This window comes from Lepidochelys kempii, unplaced genomic scaffold, assembly GCF_965140265.1.
Source record: "Lepidochelys kempii isolate rLepKem1 unplaced genomic scaffold, rLepKem1.hap2 scaffold_94, whole genome shotgun sequence".
In the NCBI taxonomy this organism is placed as follows: domain Eukaryota; kingdom Metazoa; phylum Chordata; order Testudines; family Cheloniidae; genus Lepidochelys; species Lepidochelys kempii.
This window is the reverse complement of record NW_027333648.1, coordinates 329,294-336,864: the sequence shown is the minus strand read 5'-3', so window position 1 is coordinate 336,864 and position 7,571 is coordinate 329,294. Positions and strand designations below refer to the sequence as shown.

Below are 7,571 nucleotides of genomic sequence, written 5' to 3'. Positions count from 1 at the left end.
GGCACCTGTCAGTCAGTATTGACTGCCCGCTGCGAAGGAGCTCTGAGCTCTAGCAGTTAAAGTCACGGGTGGTTAGGACCTTGGGGCATCCGTCAGCCTAGCCCGGGCTGCCCGCCGCGAAGGGACAGTGCGTCCTAGCGGTTAAAGTCATGGATGGTATAAACGGGCATAGCTGGCACCTCACCAAACATCCTTGGCCGTCGGCTAACACAGCCCCAATGAGCCACTTGGTGTGAGAGCTCAGACCTGCCCCTGTCCCAGAGGGAGGGGGTCATCTGCGAGGGGACTGCACCACTGACCTATCAGCTCTTAACACCCAAACTTTCAGTCACTCTATCATCAGTGCCTGTGCGTGTAATTTAAACAGCAAAACCAGCATCACTGGGCTAGACCAAAGGTCCACCTATCTCTGTATCTTGTCTTCTGACAGCAGCCAGTACCAGGTGCCCCAAAAGCCACTCAACAAGGCACCACTGGGAGTTGAACCCAGGATCTCCTGTTTACAAGACAGGTGCTTTAGCCAGCTAAGCCATGGTGCCCGTCTCTGGCTAACGTATGGTGTCTGCCCACACCTGACTCCCTGCCAACGCCCCCCACGGCCGGACAAGCGTTGCTTGTGTTGGATTCTGTAAAGCAGAGAAGCAGGTGAAGTTTTGCTCCCAAGGTGTGTGTGTGATTCTTTGGACAAGTCTGCGCTACAAAATTAAGTCAGTGTAATGACATTACTTTGCGGGGTAAAAAATTTAACCCCCCTGAGCAATGCCATTATGCCAACCTAATCCCAGTGTAGATAGCACTGAATTAACAGGGGGACTTCTTCCCACTCACTCTGCCTCCTTGGCTGAGGCCTGCTGGTCCACCTTTCGCTCGCTCCTCTCCTCCCCCAAGGCCTCATTGCAGGCTGCTCGTGCCTCTCCGCCCCCTACCCCACGGTCTGCCTGCCACCCACACTTCTCTGCCCCCTCTCCTGAGACAGACTCTGCCCGCTACCCACACTTCTCTGAGCCCTCCCATGAGACCTGCCCAGCCTGCCACACACTCCTCTCTGTCCCCTCCCCTCACCTGCCCTGAGAACCGCTCACACCTCTCTGCCCCTCCCACGAGGCACCTGCCCGGAGGAAGTTGTGGCTCTTCAGTTTCAGTGCCTGAGCATCCTTGGCCCCAGTGGGAGCCAGGCTACGTCTACACGACAGAGTTATGCTGCTTTAGTTAAAGCGTTTTAATTAAGCCGCTGTTGCATGTCCACACTAGGCTGCTTGTGTCACCGGAGCGCATCCAGGCTAGCAGCTCTTGGATCGCCACAGAGAGCAGTGCATTGTGGGACGCTATCCCACTGTGCAACTGGCCGCAGGGTGCTTTGGGAAGGGTTTGCAATGCCTCGTGGGCAGCCACACGAGGCAGGTTTCTCTATCCCATTGTTCCATGGGCATCCGACTCGATTGCCAGCTGCTTTTCAGCTGCCGTGGGCATGGTGGGCAGAGAGTGTGTGTGTGTTGGGGACAGACAGTGTGTGTGTTCGGGGAGCGTGTGTGTTGTGGAAGAGTGAGTGTGTTGGCACGCTGTCCCTAAGTTCAGACAGCTGCTGGAAGCAACCAGTCCTGAGTCAGGGGGAGCGGGACACCCCAGTCCTGAGTCAGGGAGAGCGGGACAGCCCCGACATCAGCCCCCACTTCCCGCACTGGCTCAGCACAGCCCAGCAGTCTCTGTCACATACACACACTCACACACACTGCTGCCTGCCTGGCTGTGTGTCAGGGTGCAGGACAAGGGGGGTTTAGAGGGCCATGGGCCCAGCACTTTTTAGCAGCCCTAAGAACGGACGACGGAGGGGGGAACAAGGTGGAGCCTTGGGGGAAGAGGCGTTCTGTGGGTGTGGCCTCGGAGGGAGGGAGGGGTGGCATCAGGGAGAAGGGGCGGTGTGAGATTGGGGCCTCAGGGAGAAGGGGCGGAGTGAGTGAGGGCTGGGGCGAAAGGGGTGTCATGGGGGCGTCACAGTTCGGATGCCGGTGGCCCCCCCACTGTAAGGAAGATTCCACCACCCCTGCTCTGGGTCCTAGGTGTGGTGAATTTGTCAGGTCTGAGACAGGAGTTGCTTGTGAATGACAGTGACCCCTTTGCCAATTGGCACCAATAAGCTTTTGTCACACATTGTGACGGGGCAAGGCAAGACGGCTATAGTTAAGTAGTGAGGAACAGGTATTTTAGCCCCAGGCTAAACAAATCCTTGGTACCATAGTAACCAAACGGCAGTTGTTTCAGGTTAATCAAGACACCTGGGGCCAATTAAGATCCTTCTAGAAAGCAGTGGAGATAGCTAGGTTGATTGGAACACGTGAAGCCCATCAAGGCCTGGCTGGAACTAGTGAAAAGCCTCCCAGTTCGTCAGTGAGGCGCATGTGTCAGGATCTGTAGGAGGAAGCCGTGCTGTTGGAGGAACCAAGCAGTGCAAATCCACATCAGGTGCAAGGAAGGAGGCCCTGAGGTAACAGCGAAGGAGATACTGAGTGGGGGCTGCTGTGGGGAAGCGGCCCAGGGAATTGTACACGTCCTATTTCCCAAAAGTCAGCTACCATAGCTGCTACTATTAGGGTCCCTGGGCTGGAGCCCAGAGTAGAGGGTAGGCCCGGGCTCCCCCCTCCCCTCCCCTCTCCTTCTTGATTAATCATGGATACTGGGAAACAGAGATTGTGCGAGGGAGGGTTGCTTCTCCTCACCTCCCTTGCTGGCTTACGATGGCTCAGTAAGCTGTGGCCCTTGCCTCTAGAGAGAGAGAAGGGCTATGTGGAGGGTCACAGTGAGCCTCTGGGGCTAGCAAAATCCACCAGGAAACGTGGGACCCATAGAGACAAGGACAGAGCTTTGTCACAACATGCACTGAGCTATACCGTCACACCCTGATATAATAGAAAGGCCAGCACAAAAAACAGAGAAAGGAACAATAAGATACTAAAATAACAATGGTTGGAACTCTCCATTTCTCTCAGTCTTTGGGTAGATGGGTCCTAAGAGCTGTAGCTACAGTTGAGGAACCAGGCGATCGGACAGCTGGCCCAGCCCTCCATACTAGTACCTCCCTCACATATAGGGAAATGGGTCAAAATTGGAATTCATGTCATGACTAACTTCCCATAGGGGATCAGTCTGTCTCAGGCTCTGTCTATACTTCAAACACTGGAAGTGTAAGAACTTGAAAAACTTCTACAAATTGTCTCTTTGAATAATTTTGTTTTCACTAGAAATAGACTTTGAAACTAAGCAAAATAAGTTCTATTTGAAACACAAAAATTTAAAATCTATCCTGGGCCAATATTCACTTATACACTCTCACACACATTCTTCCACCCCAACCATTAGAGTGAGGTTTTCTACCAGAACGCCTTACACTACAGGGGGTAAATTAAAGCAAATTAACTTTTCAAGATCAGCTGTCACTAAACAAGACACTTTGTTTTACAAAGTGATTCAGATTATCACACAATTAGTCTCCTACTCTTTAACCAATAAATTCTTTTTCATTGGAAACAATAACATATTCAAAGAGCTCAAATTCTTGTCATATGAGTTCATTTCCTTTTAATCCCCATTGCCAACAACTGAACCTTGGCTCTAGTTCTGGTTTGTCCCAACGTAGGTCCCAACCAATTCTCTGAGTTCACATATCGCTGGTTCTTCTGCCATGTGTGTTGGTGGAAGGGGTCTCCTATGTGGGAATGTTTGCATCACGAGGAAAAAAAAATCTCTCTTTTCACACTTTTTAATCTTTCAAAGTAGGAGGAGGTAGAGGAGAAGGGATGTAAATGCATAAAACACAAGAGAAAACTGTCCTACACTAAAGGCATTTATCGGTATAACTATATTGCTCAGGGGTGTGAAAAATCCAGAGTTGAGCAATGTAGTTACACAGCCCTAATGCCCTCTGTAGATAGCGCTACGTCAGCAGGACATATAGCTTGAGGGGGCTGGACTAATGAAGTCCGACGGGAGAGATCTCTCCCATTGGCTTAGAGCATCTGTAATAGCATGCTACACCAGAGCAGCTACATGGGGGCAGCTGTGCCAACATCAGCTTTATTGTGAAGCCGGAGCATCAGACACAAAACCAGAGAATCAGGACTCAACATGCGAGTATCTGGAAGTCTGAAACTGGAACCGGACACGTTCGTTGCCTCATTGGTTACCATCATTTCCACAGCCTGAAAGTCCTTGTTTCTGTGAAAATAGAATGAATTATATTGAAATTAGAATTCATTAAAGAAATGCTACTTGAAGGGTTTGTTGAAATATAGTTGTCAAGAAGAGAAACATTAAGGAGTGTGAGACAATGGGTCCTCAAACTAATTAACTTAGAGCTCCTACTGAGCTGGGAGATTGGTAAACATTCGTATGCAAGTAAGATATGTATGTATATTTGTCAGTTTCTGCTTCCTTTTGTCTCTTATGTTAAATTGGCTTATCTGTATAAATATGTTAGCTTGAGCCTTTGCAGGGGGCTCACATATCTGTGTGCATTGGCAAAGTGCTTTGCTAATAAACAGAATGGTCTGACAAATTATGTGAGTCCTGAATCTGACTTTGACATTATCCAATGAGGCACCCAGTTTGGAATCCATGAGGAGGGAATGTCCTATGAAGCACTCTCTCTCTTTGGATCCAAATGGTGAAGGATGATTGTTCTCAATCTAACCCTGGCATGCTTTGGATCTGTAATCAGTGAGTTGTACAAACAAACAATTTTCCTTGGGGCTTTGGTCACCATAGCTTCTTTTACTGGGATGGAAACCAAGAACGGAGCGTGTACTCATTCAACCCCAGTTCTTTCCAAATCCTTGGCCTTGGTTAGGGTAAATGTACACTTCCCTGAAGTAGAATCCTTTACAAAAGCACTCAAAATCTCAGCAGTGTTAGTGAGGAATGGCTTCCTGAAACATGCCCGGCTTTTCTTTAATTTGGTGGCACAATTCCAGGCAAGGGACTGGTTACAGGCCTGTTAGTTATCAGAGCTGGAGTTTCTATTCAAAACTAGCTATTTTTCTGCAGCTATTAGATTTCCAACACTGATTTCATTTCATACACTTTTTTTAGCACCTACAAAGGATAAATTCAATAAAAAACCCACTTCTATTTCCTCAACATCTGCATCATGAAGGGGACCATTCCCCATGCCATAGAATTAGTTAGGTTATTTAAAATTTTTTTAGTAACCTAGCATCCCCCATAATGGGGGACAAAACAGCCCCCTTGCCAGAAGTGGCTTTACCAATTGATGGAACCTGGGATTTAAACTCCAAATGATCACACGGTGCTTGGGATCAAATTCCCCTTCCAGGTTTTTGACACTTTCATCTCCAGGCATAGCGACTCTGATATAGGATTAAAGAAGTCAAAGCATCGTCTGATGCATCGTGATAATGCTCTGTGTTTATCCACTTGCCCAGCATCTTCCTGCTGAGAATTCTGCTCCTCTTTCTCACATGCCATCGCATCACCTGCTGCGGTAGAGACAGAAACCTCAAACAGGGATGGAAAGGGGAAGGCCAACGAAAAGAAGTGCTGGAGACAGGTCAAATAAAAGCAGGAACTGAACTCCTCCAAACACTTCCCCTAACTGGGAGAGAGGAGGGGATCAATTCAGCCTTCACATCCCATCAAATTCATGGGGGGAAGGGAGGAAGCTACTGCCTGATGTCTGCTAGGATCTACAGGAAGCCATGAGCTATAGTTACCCTGAGGTTATGACCCCTGCTCGGGACAATAATGAACTGAGTGACCTCCCAAGGGCTTCGTAGGGCATCCCAGATGTTTCCTTCAGGCACTTACAGATTCTGAGTTGGTTTCATGTTTCCTCACCTTTGCAGGGAGCTCTCAGGGTCTGTCTTTCCTCTGAACCCTGGAGCTCTGAGACCCATGGCTCTTCCCCTTCTTCCAGCTGGGAAAACACATCAGGTTTGGAAATGGAAAACCCTGCTCAGATGAAAGAAAACAAAGGAGTTCAGGTGATTGCATAAGACTTTGTCATAAAAAAACAAAACATTCTATTAATTTCACTTCAGTGCTTAGTGTGACCTGGTGTGCCTTGGGGAGTCCTGACTGAAAACGCAACTGAGGGGAACTGAGGGGCAACTGAGGGGAAACAGCTGTTCAACCAGTCAAGATTGCACTGTGGTTAATGTCACAGACACTCAATTTCAAAGCATCTCCTAAAACACAGAGAAAGTAAATCCATGTCCCAGAAGTTGAAGACTCCAGACAGAGGACAAGTCTCCCTGGAACTGCTTCTTGCAGAGAGAGAGAGGTCCAGACACAATGAGAGAGTCCTGGGGAAGCTGGGAACACTAAGAATGGGCTGGTGGGGTTCAGTGGAGAAAGGGAACAGGAAGGGCAGGGATATCACTGAATGCAGGATCTCAGCAGTCCTAGATGTCAGGATAGCACCTAGTGCAGCCCATTGGAAAACATAATCCCAACTATACATATAAAATGATGGGGTCTACATTAGCTGTTTCCACTCAAGAGAGGGATCTTGGAGTCATTGTCGATAGTTCTCTGAAAACATCCACTCAGGGTGCAGAGCCAGTCAAAAAGCGAACAGGGTGTTGGGAATCATTAAGAAAGGGACAGATAATAAGACAGTACATAACTTGCCTCTGTATAAATCCATGGTACGCCCACATCTTGAATATTGTGTGCAGATGTGGTCGGCCCATCTCAAAAAAGATACATTGCAATTGGAAAAGGTTCAGAAAAGGGCAAAAAAACCCGGACTAGGAGTATGAAACAGCTTCTGTATGAGGAGAGATATGTAAGACTGGGACTTTTCAGCTTGGAAAAGAGACAAGAGGGCATATGAGAGAGGTCTATAAAAGCATGTCTGCTGTGGAGAAAGTAAAGAAGGAAGTGTCATTTACTCCTTCTCAGAACACAAGGACTAGGAATCACCCAATCAAATTAATAGGCAGCAGGTTTATAAGAAACAAAAGGAAGTATTTCTTCACACAACGCACAGTCAACCTGGGGAACTCCTTGCCAGAGGACGTTGTGAAGGCCAAGATTATAATAGGGTTACAAAAAACAAAAAACATCATGAGAAATCTACCGAGGACAGGTCCGTGAATGGTTATTAGCCAGGATGGGCAGGGATGGTGTCCCTAACTTCTGTTTGTCATAAGCTGTGAATGGGTGACAGGAGATGAATCACTTCATGATTCCCTGTTCTCTTCATTCCCTCTGGGACACCCGGCGCTGGTCACTGTCGGAAGACAGGACACTGGGCTAGATGGACCTTTGGTCTGTCCCAGTGTGGCCGTTCTTAAATACCAGGGAACCTAGTGAGTCCAGTGCAATGGGAGGGAGTAGGAAAATCCCTGGGTGTGGAGAATATTGGGAAATTAGAAACTATCATTCAGAAGCAACAGACTCTAAATAGTCTAGAAAAGCAGAATGTGAAAAATAAGAATCGGGGTCATGTGACTTCAGGAATGAGGGACTCAAAAAACCAAGTCTGCAGAGAAGAGAGATTGTGGCTATTGCACATGCGGATGAGGGGAGCAACTCTCCAGGTCTCAAGGATTTTC

The 7,571-nt window shown here is 48.1% G+C and overlaps 1 long non-coding RNA gene and 1 other non-coding gene across 2 annotated transcripts; both read right to left on the bottom strand.

Annotated features, from left to right (window-relative positions):
• Positions 1–465: 465 nt before the first annotated feature.
• Positions 466–539, bottom strand: TRNAT-UGU (transfer RNA threonine (anticodon UGU)). The gene has a single exon. It is a non-coding gene; the product is annotated as a tRNA-Thr (tRNA).
• Positions 540–3,740: 3,201 nt separating this feature from the next.
• On the bottom strand, positions 3,741–5,926 carry LOC140904835 (uncharacterized). The gene is made up of 2 exons (XR_012156658.1): positions 5,848–5,926; positions 3,741–4,209 (listed from the first exon to the last, which is right to left on the bottom strand). It is a non-coding gene; the product is annotated as an uncharacterized lncRNA (long non-coding RNA).
• Positions 5,927–7,571: the final 1,645 nt, after the last annotated feature.